General features: G+C 47.5%; 1 pseudogene; it reads left to right on the forward strand.

The window, feature by feature from the left end:
* Nucleotides 1-11,629: 11,629 nt before the first annotated feature.
* LOC139280340 (5S ribosomal RNA) lies at nt 11,630-11,748 on the forward strand (annotated as a pseudogene).
* Nucleotides 11,749-22,369: the final 10,621 nt, after the last annotated feature.

Here is a 22,369-nt window from a genome sequence, read left to right on the forward strand (position 1 = left end):
TATAAGGTATTGGTAAGGCCGTACCTGGAGTACTGCGTGCAGCTTTGGTCACCTTACTTAAGGAAGGATATACTAGCTTTGGAAGGGGTACAGAGATGATTCACTAGGCTGATTCGAGAAATGAGGGGGTTACCTTATGATGATAGATTGAGTAGACTGGGTCTTTACTCCTTGGAGTTCAGAAGGATGAGGGGTGATCTTATAGAAACATTTAAAATCATGAAAGAGATAGACAAGATAGAGGCAGAGAGGTTGTTTCCATTGGTGGGGGAGACTAGAACTAGGGGGCACAGCCTCAAAATACGGAGGAGCCAATTTAAAACCGAGTTGAGAAAGAATTTCTTCTCCCAGAGGGTTGTGAATCTGTGGAATTCTCTGCCCAAGGAAGCAGTTGAGGCTAGCTCATTAAATGTTTTCAAGTCAAAGATAGATAGATTTTTAAGCAATAAGGGAATTAAGGGTTATGGGGAGAGGGCGGGTAAGTGGAGCTGAGTCCACGACCAGATCAGCCATGATCTTATTGAATGGCGGAGCAGGCTCGAGGGGCTAGATGGCCTACTCCTGTTCCTAATTCCTATGTTCCTATGTTCCTATGTAACCCAGTATACAAAGGAGCTCACAGCTTGGTGTCCTCACTCGGGAGCTGCAAATAAAGGACTACAGGTCTCTACAGTTTAAGTATCATACCCTGCCTCATGGAGTCATTACTAAAGGTGCCTATATACACTACAACTGGCAACGAGAATATAAGGTCATGAACCACACGCTCAGCATGTTGAATCTCAGCATCTTTCAGCAATTTACTGATGGGGAAGATTGGGACGCTTTTGTAGAGAGATTGGAACACTTAAGGAGACTGGCTGCACCGTGTGACTTTGGCGACTACCTAAATGAAGCACTAAGGGACTCTAAACCGATGAGAGCAGTGCACCACATGGATACTTCTAAGGGCAGAAATGCTGCCCCGAGTCCCGCAACCCTGAGTCCGCTACATGGGGCAAACCGGAAAGCCCTGTGCTGGTGCTGTGGAGGAAACCACAGGGCCCATCGGTACTGCTACAAAGACTATGCATGCAAAGAGAAAAGGCACCTTCAAAGAATGTGCAGAAAAAGCTGTACTCACCGCGTCTCTGATGAAGATAGAAGGATCTCATAATATTGCTGGAGGAAGTCCTAGCAGATACGTCACTGGGTTTGAGGAAATGTGGATTGTGTCACCGGGGCTCTGACACAGATGATGGTGAAGTTGCTCAACCCCTGGAAGAAGAGTATGGATCTCACACCTGCTCCACCGAAAGTTCTCCGTGGGCGATGAAAGTAGATGTCGACGGAGTCCCAGTTTCTATGGAGAGCAACACAGGGGCAAGCCAGTCTGCGATGAGCCAAGCGACCTTTGAAGAACTTTGGATGAATCCTGCCACTCGACCAAAACTGTCTCCTGTCCAAGCGAAGCAGCTCCCAGGCCTCGGGGCTCCAGCAATCGAACTCGAACATGGATCCATCGTTGCATCCGGAGGTTCCACTGTCCAGCTCAACGGTACGGCGACAACCCCACAGCACCCCGGCGAAATCTCCAGGACCGAGGATCCAAACTCCACTTTCCAGGCCGGGGCAGCACTCCAAGAGGTGAACATCAATGAAAGAAATGGATTCCCGACGTCCAGGGTCAAACCTGTGGAAGAACAGAGCACCGCAGCCCACCTGCAGGAAAGCCAGAAGATGGCGGCCGCACCACGAGGAGCAGAACCTAAAATCAAAATGGCCGCTGCCGTACCATGAGGGGCAGCGTTGGAGGAGCGACACGTGGCACCGAGCGGCCAATCAGATTGGAAGGCTCCCTTAAAGGAGACCGGTAACCAAAGAAATTTAAAGGGACAGTTTCAACTATTTGAGTACAAGGACTTTAAAGCTAAAGATGCAATAAAAGAGTGCAAGTATGAAAATGTATGCAATGTAATCATGAATTGTGATGCTGGTTTAACTAATGTGACTAATAAGAAGAATGCAGGTGTCAGTAAGGTTAAGAACAAGTTTATTATGCTTAACAATTATGATAGAGAGTTTGAAATGCCTAATGTAACCATGTCTGTTAAGACCAGGGCACCCAAAATGATGCAAATGCTAGAATATACAATGCAGGCTCGACTATGGGTCATGTATACTGGTAGGACACTGCCAAAGGACATTGGGTTCTACAGGGACCATGCTGATACCAATGGATTCCCCTATGGGAGACCCCCAGGTCCAGCAGGCTACCTGACCATGTAGCCTGGACCTTTGGAGCGAATGTGATGCCCCTGGAAGGGTCCACACACACCCAGTGGGAGCAGACCCACTACAAGGACAGTGGTCAATGAGCAGCACAGCCACCACCACTGGCACCCTGCACCAGACCAGCGCGACAACCCCTGGCCACCAGGGCCAACCCCAGGATCGTGAGGCCAATACCCTCCAGCTTCCCTGGCAAACTCTGACCCTCATCCCAATCGGTGGACAAGGAGCCCACACAGTCCTGTGGCCCTGCCCACCACCCCACAACAGTGGTACCCACATGGTCTGAGTGTGAGGGAGGGGAACGTATGAGGCCAGCTTCAAGCACAGGGATCACACTTGGCATCCACACAACCCTCACCACAACCTCCCATAGCCCACTACTGATCACCTCCCCAGGTGATGATAATCAGGATATAAAAAATGCTTAGGGGGAATGTTGTTGTATATGCATGCTTGTTTACTGTGTGATGTCTGTAATACTGTTATGCAACACTGAATGTACCCTTACACTGTGCACACCTTACCTGTACACCAGAGGGTGCTGCTGTTGGAGACCTAAGGGTTACCTGCAGTATATAAAGGAACTCACAGCTTGGTGTCCTCACTCGGGAGCTGCAAATAAAGGACTACAGATCTACACAGTTTAAGTATCATACCCGTTCTCATGGAGTCATGACTAAAGGTGCCTACATACACTACAGGTAAGTAGTAGGTAGGTAGGTAGGTAGGTAGGTATGTAGTATGTTGGTTGGTAATAGGTAGGTAGGTAGTAGGTAGGTAAGTAGGTAAGTAAGTAGATAGGTAGTAGGTGGGTGGGTAGGTAAATGACAGATAGATTCACACCACAACTTTATATCACAGTGACACAGGAACTTTAGCATGTCAATGCGGAGATGTTTGTGCACAAGTTGTCTTCTGGGTTACCTTAGAATCATAGAATAATAGAAATTTACAGCACGGAAGGAGGCCATTTGGCCCATCATATTTGTGCTGGCCGACATCCAGCCTAATCCCACATCCAGCCTAATCCCACTTTTCAGCTCTTGATCCGTAGCCATGTAGATTATGGCACTTCAATAGCACATCCAAGTGTTTTTAAATGCTATGAGGGATTCTGCCTCTACCACCCTTTCAGACAGTGAGTTCCAGTTCCCCACCACCCTCTCAGTAAAAATATTTCACCTCAAATCCCTTCTAAACCTCCTACCACCTACTTTAAATCTATGCCCAATGGTTATTGTCCCCTCTGCTAAGGGAAATAGGTCCTTCCTATCCACTCTATCTAGGCCTTTCATAATTTTATACTCCTCAATTAGGTCTCCCTCAGCCTCCTCTGTTCCAAAGAAAACAAACCCAGCCTATCCAATCCTTCCTCATAGATAAAATTATTCAGTCCAGGCAACATCCTTGTAAATCTCCTCTGTAGCCTCTGTATCTCCTCTAATGCAATCACATCTTTCCTGTAATGTGGTGACCAGAACTGCATGCAGTACTCGACCTGTGGCCTAACTAGTATTTTATGCAGTTCAAGCATAAACTCCCTGCTCTTATATTCTATGCCTTGGCTAATAAAGGCAAGTATTTATTATGCCTTCTTCACCACCTTATCTACCAGTCCGACTACCTTCAGGGATCTGTGGACATGCACTCCAAGGTCCCCCCGTTCCTCTACACTTCTCAGTGTCCTACCAATAATTGTGTATTCCCTTGCCTTGTTAGCCTTCCCTCACACTTCTCTGGATTGATATCGATTTTCCACTGTTCTGCCCACCTGACCAGTCCATTGATATCTTCCTGCAGTCTACAGCTTTCTTCTTCATTATCAACCACACGGCCAAGTTGTGTATCATCTGCAAACTTCTTAATCATATCTCCTACATTCAAGTCCAAATCATTGATATATACCACAAAAAGCAAGGGACCTAGTACTGAGCCCTGTGGAATTCCATTGGAAACATCCTTCCAGTCACAAAAACACACATCAACCTTTAGCCTTTGCTTCCTGCCTCTGAGTCAATTTTGGATCCAACTTGCCACTTTGCCCTGGATCCCATGGGCTTTTACTGCCATGTGGGACCTTATCTAAAACCTTGCTAAAATCCATATTCACCACATCAAACACACTACCCTCATCAATCCTCCTTGTTACCTCCTCAAAAAATTCAATCAAGTTAGTCAGACGACCTTCCCTTAACAAATCCGTGCTGACTGTGTTGATTAATCCATGTCTTTCTAAATGAAGATTTATCCTGACCCTCAGAATTTTTCCAGTAATTTTCCCACCATCAAGGTCAGCCTGACTGGCCTGTAATTACTCGGTCTATCCCTTTCTCCCTTTTTAAACAATGATACAACATTAGCAGTGCTCCAGTCCTTTGGCTCAACACTTGTAGCCAGAGAGGACTGGAAAATGATGGTCAAAGCCTCTGCTAATTTCTCTCTTGATTTTCTTAACAGCCTGGGTTACATGTCATCCGGCCTGGGGATTTATCCACTTTCAAAGCTGCTAAACCCCTTAATACTTCCTCTCTCACTATGTTTATTTCATCTAATATTTCACACTCCTCCTCCCTGATTGCAATGTTTGATCTTCCCTCTCTTTTGTGAAAACTGTCATGAAGTATTAATTAAGAACCACACCCACGTCTTCTGCCTCCACACACAGATTATCTTTATGGTCTCTAATAGGCCCTACTCTTTCTTTAGTTATCCTCTTGCTCTTTATGTATTTATAAAACATCTTTGGGTTTTCCTTGATTTTACTTGCTAATATTCTTTCATGCTCTCTCTCTCTGCTTTCCTCATTGTGGCGTATGTAGGCACCTTTAGTAATGACTCCACGAGGCAGGGTATGATACCTAAACTGTGTAGACCTGTAGTCCTTTATTTGCAGCTCCTGAGTGAGGACAACAAGCTGTGTGTTCCTTTTTATATTGGGTTACCTGCCGTATGCAGGTAACCCTTAGATCTCCAGCAGCAGCACCCTCTGGTGTACAGGCAAGGTGTGTACAGTGTAATGGTACATTCAGTGTTGCATAACAGTGTTACAGACATCACACAGTAAACAGGCATGCATACACAACACTCATTTCCTTTTTAATTTCACCCCCACACTTTCTATAGTCCTCTAGGGTGTCTGCAGTATTGAGCCCTCTATCTGTCATAAGCCTCCCTTTTTTTCTTTATCCTAACCTGTATGCCGCTTGACATTTAAGGGATCTAGATTTGTTAGTTCCACCCTTTTTCTTTAAGGGAACGTACATGCTCTGAACCCTCTTGAATGTCACCTTGAATGCCTCCCACTGCTCTGACACTTCAAGCAGCTATTTCCAGTCCACTTTGGCTAAATCTCATCTCAGCTTAGTAAAATTAGCTTTGTCCCAATTGAGAACTTTTATTCCTGGTCTATCTTTGTCCTTTTCCATAACTACCCTAAATCTAACTGAATTATGACCACTACCACCAAAGTGCTCTCCCACTGATACCTCTTCCACCTGCCCAGCTTCATTCCCTAAAACTAAGTCCGAACTGCCCTCTCTCTTGTTGGGCTTGCTACGTACTGGCTAAAAATGTTCTCCTGAATGCATTTTAAGAATTCTGCTCCCTCGATACCTTTTACACTGATTCTATCCCAGTTAATATTAGGGTAGTTAAAATCCCTGACTATTACTGCCCTATTTTTTTGCACTTCTCAGAAATTTGCCTACATATTTGCTCTTCTATCTCCCCCGGTTTTGGGGTCTATAATACACTCCCAGCAGTGTGATTTCCTCTTTTTTGTTCTTCATTTCAACCCATATGGCCTCATTTGATGATCCTTCTAACATATCAACCTTCCTCACAGCTGTAATTGTTTCATTAATCAATTTTGCGACCCCCCCCATCCTTTTTAACCCTCTCTCTCCATCTCGTCTGAAAACCCTGTAATCAGGAATGTTGAGCTGCCACTCCTGCCCTTCTTTCAGCCATGTCTCAGTAATAGCTACCTATTCCCTAGAATCCTTGCATTAAAGTATATACCATTTACCGCTGCCAAACTGCCTTGTTGTCTATTTTCTAGCCTTTGTTTCCTCTGCCTTCCAAACTCACTTACTCATTTTCTGCCTTCCATTTCCAGCTTGGCTTCTCTCCCGTCTGAATCAATGCTCAGGTTCCCATCTCCCTGCCAAGCTAGTTTAAACCCTCCCCAACAGCACTAGCAACACCCCCCTCCCCACCGCAAGGATATTGCTTCTGGCTATGTTGAGGTGCAACCTGTCTGGCTTGTACAGGTCCCACCTCCCCCAGAAATGGTCCCAATGCCTCAGGTATCTAAAGCTCTCTCTCCTGCACCATCTCTCCAACCACGCATTCATCTGCTATTTCTGTACTCACTAGCTCGTGGCACCAGGAGTAATCCGGAGATTACTACCTTTGAGGTCCTGCTTTTTAATCTCTTTCCTAGCTCCCTAAAATCAGCCTGCACCACCTCATCCCCCTTTCTACCTAGGTCATCAGTGCCGATATGGACCACGATCTCTGGCTGTTCACCCTCCCCCCTCAGAATGCCCTGCAGCCTTTCAGTTACATCTTTGACCGTGGCACCAGGAAGGCAACATACCATCCTATAGTCCCGGCCGCAGAAGCACCTGTCTGTTCCCCTAACTATCGAATCCTCTTCCACTCTTCTTCCTCCCCGCCTTGTGCAGCTGAACCACCCGTGGTGCGTGGGCTTGGCTCTGTCTGCACTCCCCAGAAGAACCATCGCCCTCACCAGTATCCAGAACTGAAAACCGGGTAACGAGCGAGAAGCACTTAGGGGACTCCTGCCCTACCTGCCTGGCCCTCCTCTTCTGTCTGCCGATCACCCACTCCCTCTCTGCCTGCACACTCTTAAGCTGCGGGATGACCACCTCCTGAAACGTGCGATCCACGAAGCTCTCAGTCCGTTGCAAAAATAAAACACAGAAACAAATGAGATACCTGACAGTGTAAATCATGTCTCCAAATATAATGCTAATGATTATGTGATAATTCAATCGAAGGCACTTACCCTTTAAGTAATTATAGATATTGGATTTTGTACAATACTGAAAGCCTCCCCATTATGAAGCAGTGTCTGGGTGAAGGTGGGATTGATGAGGCCACCTCTGAATGGGGTTAGGGATTTGTACTCTATTGGCCAGTGATAAAACAGGAATGATGCTGCAACATACAGATTCCCATAAGCAAGAGAAAATAGCTGAAGTAATTAAATATTGACTAAAAGTGTCCCAAGCAATCCATGAACACATTATGTTTGGCTTTACTCGATAACCATGAATTATTCCATCGGTCCATTCAATCTCTATTAGATTAATGGGCAATTATCATTCTGTAATTTAACAAAACAAGAAATGTAAAACTAACATTTGGATAATTGATTCTAATCAGTGAGCTAATAAGCATAATTATGGGGGAAGGGCGGGGAGACATTTTCAACTATTCAAATACTGCGGCATTAATACATTCCAGTCAGTATCTGCTGGTGAGACAGCAGCATTTATAATACAGGGTTCATTCCCAGACCTCATGCTTCAGGAGGGAATTCTGGCCTCCAAGGGCACGGAGCAAAAATTCGAGTGCCGATGTAGCTGGGGAATCTTGCGACGCGTACGCCCGCATTTCCGATCTGTGCACCCAGTGGACAAGCCTCCCTGCTGGGAGCACAAGATCAAAAATGCCCTCATGTATATAGGAACCGAAAATCTGCAGCCCTCCAACAACAGCAACTTGCATTTATATAGCGCCTTTAACGTAGTAAAATACCCCAAGGCGCTTCGTAGGAGCATTGTCAGTCAAAGTTTGACACCGAGCCGCATGAAGACATATTAGGACAGGTGGTCACAGAGATAAGTTTTAAGGTGCGACTTGAAGGAGGAGAGAAAGGTAGAGAGGTTTAGGGAGGGTGTCATGTATTCAACTGTCATTGTAATCCATGTACAAACTGACCTAAGTTGTACACGTGAGAACACTGACCACTAGATGGTGAACTTGTGGGAGACACTCCTAAACTGGACTTTCAGGTATAAAAGGAGAAGCTCCACCCATCTTCTCCACTTCAGTGCTGGCTAATAAAGGTAACTGGTCACAGAGTGACCTTCTCTCAAGTAAGGGCCTTGTGTGCATTTATAAGGACATATTATTGGCGACGAGAAACTGGGATTTAAACCACGTGAGCATGGCAACTAGCAGCACAGAAGAGAGATACTGTGTTGGTGATGATTGGGACGACTTTATTGAGAGACTACATCAAAGTTTCGTCACTAAGGAATGGTTGGGACAGGATTTGGCCGACAAACGCAGGGCTCATCTCCTGACGGTTTGTGGATCCAGGAGGTACTCCCTGATGAAGGACCTTCTAGCGCCAGAGCAGCTGGCGGACAAGACTTTTGAAGAGCTCAGTAAGTTGATCGGGGAACACTTTAAACCGGCGAGCACATGGCGAGACACCGGTTTTACACGCACCGGCAGCGAGAAGGGCAAAGCATTCCAGACTTCGTGGCAGACCTCCGGTGATTGGCGAGCCTATGTAAGTTCCCAGATGCATGCAGAACAGAGATGCTGCAAGACTTTTTTATTGAGAGCATTGGGCACGCTGGAGTTTTCAGGAAACTGATTGAGACCAAAGACTGGAAACGGTGGCTTTGATGGCCCAGACATTCATCTCAGGGGAGGAAGAGACCAGAATGATGTTTGACAAAAATCTTGGTTTAAATGCAGCAAATGGACAGGGAGTCAACATTGTTAATGCGGCACACAGTTCTCCAGGCAGACAGGGGCAATCGGACATGCCTGAGCATGTAGTCGAACCCAAAGGGGGAATTCAACAGAGACAATGACTAGCTGAACGACGATTCATGCCATTGCAAGGGACAATGCGGCCAGTAATGGGGCCATCAACACCTGTCAATGGTGCGTTTAAGGACAGTTACAGAGACAGTTAGAGACGATCGACTGGCAATGGACCTTTTGTTTCCAACAATGGCTCATGTTGGAGGTGTGGAGGCAAACACACAGCCAGAGCTTGCAGGTATCAGCAATATACCTGCAGAAACTGCAATGTTAGCGGTCACTTGGCGCGTATGTGCAGGAAGCCTGCAGCCAGGTTGATGTACGAGGAGGACGGGCCCGATGTAAGCCCTACGAGGCCAAATGGACACTGGGGGAAATCGCTGGAAGCTGAAGTTCAGCGAGTTCATGTGGAGCACGTATACAGTTCATACACCAGGACGCCACCGATAATGATGAAAGTGCTCCTTAATGGCATCCCAGTATCAATGGAGCTAGACACGGGGGCCAGCCAGTCCCTAGTGAGGATTAAACAGTTCGACAAGTTGTGGGCATCCAAGGTCAGGAGGCCAAAATTATTGCCGATTGACACAAAGCTACGGACATATACAAAGGAGATCATTCCGGTGCTAGGCAGCGCCACGGTAGTCATGACCCACAAAGATTCGGAGAACAGGTTGCCACTCTGTATTGTCCCAGGGGATGGTCCCGCACTGCTGGGGAGGAGTTGGCTTGCTGTCATGAACTGGAAATGGGGCGATGTCAATGCAATTTCTTCCGTGGAACGAATATCATGCTCACAGATCCTGGACAAATTTGACTCACTATTTCAACCCGGCATTGGTATTTTCATGGGGACCAAGGTGGTGATTCACATAAACCCGGACACCAGGCTAGTACACCACAAGGCCAGAGTGGTGCCGTACGTGATGCGAGAAAAGATAGAAGGTGAATTGGACCGCCTGCTGAAGGAAGGCATCATCTCGCTAGTCGAATTCAGTAACTGGGTGAGCCCAATTGTGCCAGTGCTCAAGGCGGATGAGTCGGTCAGAATAAGTTAATCTAAGGGTTAAGTCATGGCAGGAGAGCTCGGACACATATTATGCTCCTCCTGTACTATGTGGGAAATCAGGGACGCCTCGGTGTCCCTGACGACTACGTGTGCGGGAAGTGTGTCCGCCTTCAGCTCCTGACGGACCGTGTTGTGGAATTGGAGCTGAAGGTTGATTCACTCTGGAGCATCCACGATGCTGAGAATGATGTGAATAGCATGTTTAGTGAGTTGGTCTTACCGCAGGTAAAGGGTCCACAGCCAGATAGTGAATGGAAGACCAACAGGAAGAGCAGTGCAAGGAAGGTATTGCAGGGATCCCCTGCGGTCATCCCCCTGCAAAACAGATACACCGCTTTGAGTACTGTTGAGGGGGATGACTCATCAGGGGGGAGCAGCAGTAGCCAAGTTCATGGCACCGTGAGAGTAGGAAAAGGAGTGGGAGAGCGATAGTGATAGGGGATTCAGTTGTAAGGGGAATAGATAGGCATTTCTGCGGCCGCAACCGAGACTCCAGGATGGTATGTTGCCTCCCTGGTGCAAGGGTCAAGGATGTCTCGGAGCGGGTGCAGGACATTCTGAAAAGGGAGGGTGAACAACCAGTTGTCATGGTGCACATTGGTACCAACGATATAGGTAAAAAACAGGATGAGGTCCTACTAGACGAGTTTAAGGAGCTAGGAGCTAAATTAAAAAGTAGGACCTCAAAAGTAGTAATCTCGGGATTGCTACGAGTGCCACGTGCTAGTCAGAGTAGGAATCGCAGGATAGTTCAGATGAATACGTGGCTTGAGCAGTGGTGCAGCAGGGAGGGATTCAAATTTCTGGGGCATTGGAACCGGTTCTGGGGGAGGTGGGACCAGTACAAACCGGACGGTCTGCACCTAGGCAGGACTGGAACCAATGTCCTCGGAGGAGTGTTTGCTAGTGCTGTTGGGGAGGAGTTCAACTAATATGGCAGGGGGATGGGAACCAATGCAGAGCGACAGAGGGAACCAAACTGGAGACAGAAGCAAAAGACAGAAAAGAGATGAGTAAAAGTGGAGGGCAGAGAAACCCAAGGCAAAAAACAAAAAGGGCTACTTTGCAGCAAAATTCTAAAGGGGCAAAGTGTGTTCAAAAGGCAAGCCTGAAGGCTCTGTGCCTCAATGCGAGGAGTATTCGGAATAAGGTGGACGAATTAACTGTGCAGATAGCAGTTAATGGATACGATATGATTGGCATCACGGAGACATGGCTTCAGGGTGACCAAGGCTGGGAACTCAACATCCAAGGGTATTCAACATTTAGAAAGGATAGACAGAAAGGAAAAGGAGGTGGGGTGGCGTTGCTGGTTAAAGAGGAAATTAATGCAATTGTAAGGAGAGACATTAGCTTGGATGATGTGGAATCAGTATGGGTGGAGCTACGGAATACCAAGGGGCAGAAAACGCTAGTGGGAGTTGTGTACAGACATCCAAACAGTAGTAGTGATGTTGGGGAGGGCATCAAACAGCCTAAGGCCACACTAGTCTGAAAATGCACGATCTCATCTGATCTCAGAAACTAAGCAAAATCAGGCCTGGTTAGTACTTGGATGGGAGACTGCCTGCGAATGCCAGGTGCAGTAGGCTTATAAAGGAGTTAGATGAAGTCCTTACTACTGGGGGGATCAAGGGGTATGGCGAGAAAGCAGGAATGGGGTACTGAAGTTGCATATTCAGCCATGAACTCATTGAATGTAGGTGCAGCCTAGAAGGGCCGAATGGCCTACTTGTTTCTATATTTCTATGAAATTAGGGGTGCATGCAATAAAGGTGCAGCAGTTATCATGGGTGACTTTAATATGCATATGCATATGGATTGGGCTAACCAAACCGGAAACAATACGGTGGAGGAGGATTTCCTGGAGTGCATAAGGGATGGTTTTCTAGACCAATATGTCGAGGAACCAACTAGAGGGGAGGCCATCTTAGACTGGGTGTTGTATAATGAGAGAGGTTTAATGAGCAATCTCATTGTGCGAGGCCCCTTGGGGAAGAGTGACCATAATATGGTGGAATTCTACATTAGGATGGAGAATGAAACAGTTAATTCAGAGACCATGGTCCAGAACTTAAGAAGGGTGACTTTGAAGGTATGAGGTGTGAATTGGCTAGGATAGATTGGCGAATGATACTTGAGGGGTTGACTGTGGATGGGCAATGGCAGATATTTAGAGACCGCATGGATGAACTACAACAATTGTACATTCCTGTCTGGCGTAAAAATAAAAAAGGGAAGGTGGCTATGAAGGGAAATCAGGGATAGTATTAATGCCAAGGAAGTGGCAGAAAAATTGGCCAGAAATAGCGGCGAACCCGGGAACTGGGAGAAATTTAGAACTCAGCAAAGGAGGACAAAGGGTTTGATTCGGGCAGGGAAAATAGAGTACGAGAGGAAGCTTGCAGGGAACATTAAAATGGACTGCAAAAGCTTCGATAGATATGTAAAGAGAAAAAGGTTAGTAAAGACAAATGTAGGTCCGCTGCAGTCAGAATCAGAGGAAGTCATAACTGGGAACAAAGGAATGGCAGACCAATTGAACAAGTACTTTGGTTTGGTATTCACTAAGAAGGACACAAACAACTTTCCGGATATAAAAGGGGTCAGAGGGTCTAGTAAGAAGGAGGAACTGAGCGAAATCCTTATTAGTCGGGAAATTGTGTTGGGGAAATTGATGGGATTGAAAGCCTAAAAATCTCCAGGGCCTGATGGTCTGCATCTCAGGGTACTTCAGGAGGTGGCCTTGGAAATAGCGGATGCATTGACAGTCATTTTCCAACATTCCATAGACTCTGGATCAGTTCCTATGGAGTGGAGGGTAGCCAATGTAACCCCACTTTTTAAAAAAGGAGGGAAGAGAGAAAACAGGGAATTATAAACCTGTCAGCCTGACATCGGTAGTGAGTAAAATGATGGAATCAATTATTAAGGATGTCACAGCAGCGCATTTGGAAAGAGGTGACATGATAGGTCCAAGTCAGCATGGATTTGTGAAAGGGAAATCATGCTTGACAAATCTTCTGGAATTTTTTGAAGATGTTTCCAGCAGAGTGGACAAGGGAGAAACAGTTGATGTGGTGTATTTGGACTTTCAGAAGGCTTTCGACAAGGTCCCACACAAGAGATTAGTGTGCAAAGTTAAAGCACATGGGATTGGGGGTAGTGTGCTGACGTGGATTGAGAACTGGTTATCAGATAGGAAGCAAAGAGAAGGAGTAAATGGGTACTTTTCAGAATGGCAGGCAGTGACTAGTGGGGTACCGCAAGGTTCTGTGCTGGGGCACAAGCTGTTTACACTGCACATTAATGATTTAGACGAGGGGATTAAATATAGTATCTCCAAATTTGCAGATGGCACTAAGTTGGGTGGCATTGTGAGCTGCGAGGAGGATGCTATGAGGGTGCAGAGTGACTTGGATAGGTTAGGTGAGTGGGCAAATGCATGGCAGATGAAGTATAATGTGGATAAATGTGAGGTTATCCACTTTGGTGGTAAAAACAGAGAGACAGACTATTATCTGAATGGTGACAGATTAGGAAAAGGGGAGGTGCAACGAGTCCTGAGTGTCATGGTACATCAGTCATTGAAGGTTGGCATGCAGATACAGCAGGCAGTTAAGAAAGCAAATGGCATGCTGGCCTTCATAGCGAGGGGATTTGAGTACAGAGGCAGGGAGGTGTTACTAGAGTTGTACAGGGCCTTGGTGAGGCCACATCTCGAATATTGTATGCAGTTTTGGTCTCCTAACTTGAGGAAGGACGTTCTTGCTTTTGAAGGAGTGCAGCGAAGGTTCACCAGACTGATTCCCGGATGGCGGGACTGACCTATCAAGAAAGACTGGATCAACTGGGCTTGTATTCACTGGCCCAGAAGAATGAGAGGGGATCTCACAGAAACATTTAAAATTTTGACGGGTTTAGACAGGTTAGATGCAGGAAGAATGTTCCCAATGTTGGAGAAGTCCAGAACCAGGGGTCACAGTCTAAGGATAAGGGGTAAGTCATTTAGGACCGAGAATAGGAGAAACTTCTTCACCCAGAGAGTGGTGAACCTGTGGAATTCAATATCACAGAAAGTTGTTGAGGCCAATTCACTAAATATATTCAAAAAGGAGTTAGATGTTGTCCTTACTACTAGGGGGATCAAGTGGTATGGCAAAAAAGCAGGAATGGGGTACTGAAGTTGCATGTTCAGCCATGAACCCATTGAATGGCAGTGCAGGCTCGAAGGGTCGAATGGCCTACTCCTGTACCTGTTTTCTATGTTTCTATGTTTTCTATGTGGTGATTACAAGGCCACCATCAATCGGATGTCACTCCAAGACCAGTACCCGCTACCGAGAGCAGAGGATCCCTTTGCGACGCTATCCGGTGGCAAACTTTTTTCAAAATTGGACCTGACCTCAGCTTACATGACCCAGGAGTTGGCGAGTGAGTCGAAGAAGCTGACCACCATCACGACACACCAGGGGTTGTTTGAGTACAACAGATGTCCGTTCGAGATTCGTTCGGCCGCCGCGATCTTTCAGCGAAACATGGAAAGCCTCCTCAAGTCGATTCCAAGGATGGTGGTTTTTTAAGACGACATCCTCATCACGGGTTGCGATACTGAAGAACACCTCCACTGGAGGAGGTGCTACGCAGACTGGACCGGGCAGGTCTGCGACTGAAAAAGGTGAAGTGCGTCTTCCTAGCTCCAGAGGTAGAATTCCTGGGGATGAGGGTAGCAGCAGACGGGATCAGACCTACTGCATCCAAAACGGAAGCGATCCAGAGAGCACCCAGACCCCGTAACACGACGAAGCTGCATTTGTTCCTGGGCCTCCTGAACTATTTTGGTAACTTTCTTCCCAAAGTGAGCACGCTGTTAGAGCTGCTCCATGTGCTCCTACGCAAAGGTCGCGAATGGGTCTGGGGGGACAGCCTGGAAAGGGCTTTTGATAGAGCACGCAATTTGTTATGCTCCAACAATCTGTTAACGCTATATGACCCATGTAAGAAACTTGTTTAAACGTGCGATGTGTCATCCTATGGGGTCGGGTGTGTGTTGCAGCATGTTAATGCCAAGGATCAGTTACAGCCGGTAGCTTATGCCTCCAGAAGTCTGTCTCAGACAGAAAGGGGCTACGGGATGGTAGAAAAGGAAGCGCTTGCATGTGTATATGCAGTAAAAATTTGGCAGGAAATTTGAGCTGGAGACAGATCACAAACCCCTAACGTCCCTTTTGGCTGACAACAAAGCCATAAATGCAAACGCATCGGCCTGCATACGGAGGTGGGCACTCACATTCGCCACCTATGACTATACAATTCGGCACAGACCGGGCACTGAAAACTGCGCAGATGCACTCAGCAGGCTCCCACTGAGGGGGCAACCGAGCATGCTGCTGAGATGGTCATGGCTGTTGAAGCTTTTGAAAGTGAAGGCTCACCTGTGACAGCCCGTCAGATCAAAGTCTGAACAAATAGAGACCCGCTACTGTCTTTAGTCAAGAAATGTGTCCTGAATGGGGACTGGGCAACCACGTATGGGGCATGCCCTGAGCAATTTAAACCATTTCACAGGCGCAAGGATGAACTCTCGATTCAGGCAGATTGCCTACTATGGGGAAACCGAGTAATCATGCCCCAGATGGGGAGAGAGGCGTTCATCCGAGAACTCCACAATGAGCACACGGGCATTGTCATGATGAAGGCAATTGCCAGGTCACACGTTTGGTGGCCAGGGATAGATGCAGATACGTGTGCCCAGCTGGGCAATGACCCGAGGGAAGCCCCCCTTAGCCCCTGGTCCTGGCCCGTCAAGCCATGGTCACGCATCCATGTGGACTACGCAGATCCTTTCATGGGAAAAATGTTTTTGGTTGTAGTAGACACCTACTCCAAATGGATAGAGTGTGACATTCTCAATTCAAGCACATCCTCTGCCATGGTAGAAAGTCTACGGGCAATGTTCACTGCCCATGGTCGACTGGACATCTTGGTCAGCGACAATGGCCCGTGCTTTACAAGCATTGAATTCCAGGACTTCATGGAGGAAATGGTATCAACCATGTCAGTAGGGTACCGTTCAAGCCGGCCTCAAACGGCCAGCCAGAACGAGCAGTGCAAATAATCAAACAGGGGATGCTCAGAATCCAAGGGGGTTCCCTACAAAGCCGCTTATCACGCCTCCTGTTGGCCAATAGATCCCGACCACACTCGCTCACAGGGGTTCCACCCGCAGAGCTGCTAATGAAAAGGATGCTCAAAACCAGATTATCCCTTATACACCCCACCATGAAAGAAATTGTTGAGAGCAGGCGCCGGTCACAATGTGACTACCATGACGGGAATTGATGTCAATGACCCTGTATTTTTCCTCAACTATGCTGCAGGGCCCAAATGGCTTACATGCACTATGATTGCCAAAGAGGGGAATAGGATTCTGGTAGTTAAACTTACCAATGGACAAATCTGCCGCACACACGTGGATCAAACAAAAAGGAGGTTCAGAAACCCCATAGAAGAAGCAGAGGAAGAACACAATGTAAAGTTCTCTCCACCACAGGTGACCGAACACTGGAACCAAGTGGAGGAGAGCCCAGTCACTGTTGGCAGTCCGGACAGGCCTGAGGCACCGCAAACAGCAGACACTCAGGCCAGCACCCAACAACCAGAGCCCCAACTCAGGCACTCTACAAGGGAGCGTAAACCACCAGAGAGACTTAACCTGTGATCCCAATAAGACTTTCGGGGGGAGGTGATGTCATGTATTCAACTGTCATTGTAATCCATGTATAAACTGACCTAAGTTGTACACCTTGAGAACACTGACCACTAGGTGGTGAACTTGTGGGAGACACTCCTAACCGGGACTTTCAGGTATAAAAGGGGAAGCTCCACCCATCTTCTCCACTTCAGTGCTGCCTAATAAAGGTTACTGGTCACAGAGTGACCTTATCTCTAGTATGGGCCTCGTGTGCATTTGTACTGTATAGTAAGGACATATTAGAGGGAATTCCAGAGCTAAAGACCAAGGTGGCTGAAGACAGGGCCACCAGTGGTGGAGCAAAGGAAATCAGGGATGCACAAAAGGCCAAAATTGGAGGAGCCCATAGATCTCGGAGGCTTGTAGGGCTGGAGGAGGTTAGGGAGGGGCGAGGCCATGGAGGGATTTGAACTCTAGGATCAGAATGCTCTTACAGTACCACTGGCAGGAGTATGCTGGAAAGGCCGCAAGTTAAGTCGGAACCAGATTTGGAGTTGCCATGTCCTTGTAAGATGGCTGAGTCATCACCATTCCAAACAAGACCGTTGATGCCGGAGGAGGTGGGGCTGAGCACATGGCTTTGCAACTTGAAAGGTTTCTATGTAGGTTTTGAAAAGGTGATGAAAATATCCAGACAATGGGATTCACAAAATTATAAAGATGTGGATTTCCACTGAGATGAGGACAGATCAGGAAAGAAGCCCACAATATCTGCCCACCATCTTGGCACTCCAAAAACAACAAACGTCATATAAACTTATCAAAGAGAGGAATTGAGTGAGATGAACCATTGCAACATTGTCCTTTTCACTTCTCAAATCTGGCTTTGAATTCAACCTGAATAGATGGATGGTGTGTTTTCTTGCTCTGGTGCCTGTTGAGGTCACCTCATTCCAATTCCTACTGCATCTAAATCCATAAGCACGCTGTACAATTGCAATAAAACTAAAGCGAAATAAATCCAACGCATTGATTTTTTGATTCAAGACTTCCATAAAGTATTTTGGCTTCTCTGAATTACTCCATTTAATTCCGATCATTTTGGAGGTCGCGCAGTGGTGTGGAGCGATTTATTCCCTGTGCACTGTGCCAACGGTGGTGTGTCATGGGTGGGTTTTCAAGTCCTGTCACCGGTGCTGCTGGGGTTGCCAACCCTCCAGGATTGCCCTGGAGTCTCCAGGAATTAGAGATTAATCTCCCAGACACTGCGGCCAGCAACCCAGGGGAAAACAAATTGTGTTTTAAAAAAAATTTTCTTTGAATTATTAATTATACAAACATCGGACATGGAGAAAGATGGCTGTTTGACTGACAGTCAAGAATCATTCAGGTAACAAAGGCTGGAATTTTCCGGGGGGTCAGCGGGTGGGATCGATGGCGGGTCGGGTGGGAAAAGTAGATTTTTTTTTGATAGCAGATCGGGACGCCACTATCAACCCACCACCATGCGCCTTTCCCAATGTCTGGTCTGTCAGCGCTGAGCAGACCCGACAGGCAGCAACACAATTAAACTCATTAACATTTAGTTGACCGACCATTAACAGGTGTTTTTAACTTACCTTTTCACTTTAATTCATGGCCATGGGAACCACGCTGTTCGGGGACCACAACTGTCAACCTGAGGTGGGAGTTTAGTGGCCATTGCTCCAGCTGATTCCCTGGCAACTTCAAATTTACAGTAAAAGCTCCCACCTGACAGATCATCAATTTCCTCAGCCACAAACTGTTTCTCAGTCCATTTCCAGCACAGATTCTGTAGGGTTTCCACTCTCCATCGAGTATCACCTCATTGGAAGAACTCTTTCACCATTGACAGAATGCTTCTGTCATCTCTACTTCACCTGCCATCTATTCCATCAACATAGGTGCCCTTTATACTGTCTCACCTTGGTTCTCAGAATCCGACCATGATCAGCCGGAACACCAGTAGCACCAGGCACACCAGCATCACCGACAACAACATCAACCTTCCCCTCCCTATCTCTGAAATCTCTTTCAGCCTCACAACCCTACAAGATGTCTGCTCTCCTCAAATTCTGCCCTCTTGATTATCCCTAATTATAACTGCTCAACCATTGGTGGCCGTGCCTGATATGTCCTTACTATACAGTACAAATGCACACGAGGCCCATACTTGAGAGAAGGTCACTCTGTGACCAGTAACCTTTATTCCAGCACTGAAGTGATGAAAGTGGGTGGAGCTTCCCCTTTTATACCTGAAAGTCCAGGTTAGGAGTGTCTCCCACAAGTTCACCACCTAGTGGTCAGTGTTCTCACGGTGTACAACTTAGGTCAGTTTATACATGGATTACAATGACAGTTGAATACATGACATCACCTCCCTCCGCAAAGTCTTATTGGGATCACAGGTGGTCTCTCTGGTGGTTAACACTCCCTTGTAGAGTGCCTGAGTTGGGGCTCCGGTTGTTGGGCGCTGGCCTGAGTGTCTGCTGTTTGCGGTGCCTCAGGCCTGTCTGAACTGCCCATAGTGACTGGGCTCTCCTCCACTTGGTTCTGGTGTTTGGTCACATGTGGTGGAGTGAACTCTACATCGTGTTCTTCCTCTGCTTCTTTTATAGGGTTGCTGAACCTCCTTTTTGTTTGATCCACGTGTTTGTGGCAGATTTGTCCATTGGTAAGTTTAACTACCAGAATCCTATTCCCCTCTTTGGCAATCACAGTGCCTGTAAGCCATTTGGGCCCTGCAGCGTAGTTGAGGACAAAGACAGGGTCATTGACAGCAATACATCGCGCCCTCGCATTCCCGTCATGGTAGTCACATTGTGACTGGCGCCTGCTCTCAACAATTTCTTTCATGGTGGGGTGTATGAGGGATAACCTGGTTTTGAGCATCCTTCTCATTAGCAGCTCTGCGTGTGGAACCCCTGTGAGTGAGTGTGGTTGGGGTCTATTGGCCAACAGGAGGCGTGGTAAGCGGTTTTGTAGAGAACCCCCTTGGACTCTGAGCACTGCTCGGTCCACCTGGCCTTTTCAGGCCGGCTTGAACGGTGCCGTTCTGACATGGTTGATACCATTTCCTGCCATGAAGTCCTGGAACTCAATACTTGTAAAGCACGGGCCATTGTCACTGACCAAGACGTCCGGTAGACCATGGCGGTGAACATTGTCAATAGACTTTCTACCGTGGCAGAGGATGTGCTTGAATTGAGAATGTCACACTCGATCCATTTGGAGTAGGCGTCTACTAGAACCAAAAACATTTTTCCCATGAAAGGAACTGCGTAGTCCACTTGGTTGAGTGACCATGGCTTGGCGGGCCGGGACCAGGGGCGAAGGGGGGCTTCCCTGGGCGCATTACCCATCTGGGCACACGTGTTGCATCTGCGAACACAAAGTTCCAGGTCTGCAATCTATCCCAGGCCACCAAACGTGTGACCTGGCAATTGCCTTCATCATGACAATGCCCGGGTGCTCATTGTGGAGTTCTTGGATGAACGCGTCTCTGCCCATCTGGGACATGACTACTCGGTTCCCTCATAGTAGGCAATCGGCCTGAATCAAGAGTTCATCCTTGCGCCTGTGAAATGGTTTAAATTCCTTAGGTCATGCCCCGTACGTGGCTGCCCAGTTCCCATTCAGGACATATTTCTTGACTAAAGACAGTAGCGGGTCTCTATTAGTCCAGACGTTGATCTGACGGGCTTTGCTTTCAAAAGCTTCAACTGCCATGACCATCTCAGCAGCATGCTCGGTTGCCCCCTCGGTGGTGGCTAGTGGGAGCCTGCTGAGTGCATCTGCGCAGTTTTCAGTGCCCGGTCTGTGCTGAATTGTACAGTCATAGGCGGCTAACGTGAGTGCCCACCTCTGTAAGCGGACCGATGCATTTGCATTTATGGCCTTGTTGTCGGCCAAAAGAGACGTTAGTGGTTTGTGATCTGTCTCCAGCTCAAATTTCTGGTGCATTTTTTTTACTGCATATACACATGTTAGCGCTTCCTTTTCTCCCATCCTGTAGCCCCTTTCTGCCTGGGACAGACTTCTGGAGGCATAAGCTACTGGCTGTAACTGGCCCTTAGCATTAACATGCTGCAACACACACCCGACCCCATAAGACAACGCATCGCACGTTAAAACTAGTTTCTTACATGGGTCATATAACGTTAAGTTTGTTGGAGCATAACAAATTGCAAGCTCTATCAAAAGCCCTTTCCTGGCTGTTCCCCTAGACGCAATTGCGACCTTTGCGTAGGAGCACATGGAGCGGCTCTAACAGCGTGCTCAATTTGGGAAGAAAGTGACCAAAATAGTTCAGGAGCCCCAGAAACAAACGCAGCTCTGTCGTGTTACGGGGTCTGGGTGCTCTCTGGATCACTTCTGTCTTGGACGCAGTAGATCTGATCCTGTCTGCTGTTAACCTCATCCCCAGGAATTCTACCTCTGGAGCTGGGAAAACGCACTTCGCCTTTTTCAGTCGCAGCCCTACCCGGTCCAGTCTGCGTAGCACCTCCTCCAGGTTGTGGAGGTGTTCTTCAGTATCGTAATCCGTGATGAGGATGTCGTCTTGAAAAACCACCGTCCTTGGAATTGACTTGAGGAGACTTTCCATGTTTCGTTGAAAGATCGAGGCGGCCGAACGAATCCCGAACGGACATCTGTTGTACTCAAACAACCCCTTGTGTGTCATGATGGTGGTCAGCTTCTTCGACTCACTCGCCAGCTCCTGGGCCATGTAAGCTGAGGTCAGGTCCAATTTTGAAAAAAGTTTGCCACCGGATAGCGTCGCAAAGAGGTCCTCCACTCTCGGTAGCGGGTACTGGTCTTGGAGTGACACCCGATTGATGGTGGCCTTGTAATCACCACATATCCTGACCGACACATCCGCCTTGAGCACTGGCACAATCGGGCTCGCCCAGTCACTGAATTCGACTGCCGGTTAGCAGGCGGTCCAATTCGCCTTCTATCTTTTCCCGCATCACGTACGTCACCCGCTCTGGCTTTGTGGTGTACTGGCCTGGCGACTGGGTTTATGTGAATCACTACCTTGGTCCCCATGAAAGTGCCAATGCCAGGTTGAAATAGTGAGTCAAATTTGTCCTGGACCTGTGAGCATGATATTCGCTCCACAGAAGAAATTGCATTGACATCACCCCATTTCCAGTTCATGACAGCAAGCCAACTCCTCCCCAGCAGTGCGGGACCGTCTCCCGAGACAATCCAGAGTGGCAACCTGTTCTCCGAATCTTTGTGGGTCACGACTACCGTGGCGCTGCCTAGCACCGGAATGATCTCCTTTGTATATGTCCGTAGCTGTGCGTCAATCGGCAATAATTTTGGCCTCCTGGCCTTGGACGGCCACAACTTGTCGAACTATTTGTACTCATCAGGAACTGGCTGGCCCCCGTGTCTAGCTCCATTGATACTGGGATGCCATTGAGGAGCACTTTCATCATTATCGGTGGTGTCCTGGTGAATGAACTGTATATGTGCTCCACATGAAC

This window comes from Pristiophorus japonicus, chromosome 14 (assembly GCF_044704955.1).
Source record: "Pristiophorus japonicus isolate sPriJap1 chromosome 14, sPriJap1.hap1, whole genome shotgun sequence".
Classification (NCBI taxonomy): Eukaryota; Metazoa; Chordata; class Chondrichthyes; family Pristiophoridae; genus Pristiophorus; species Pristiophorus japonicus.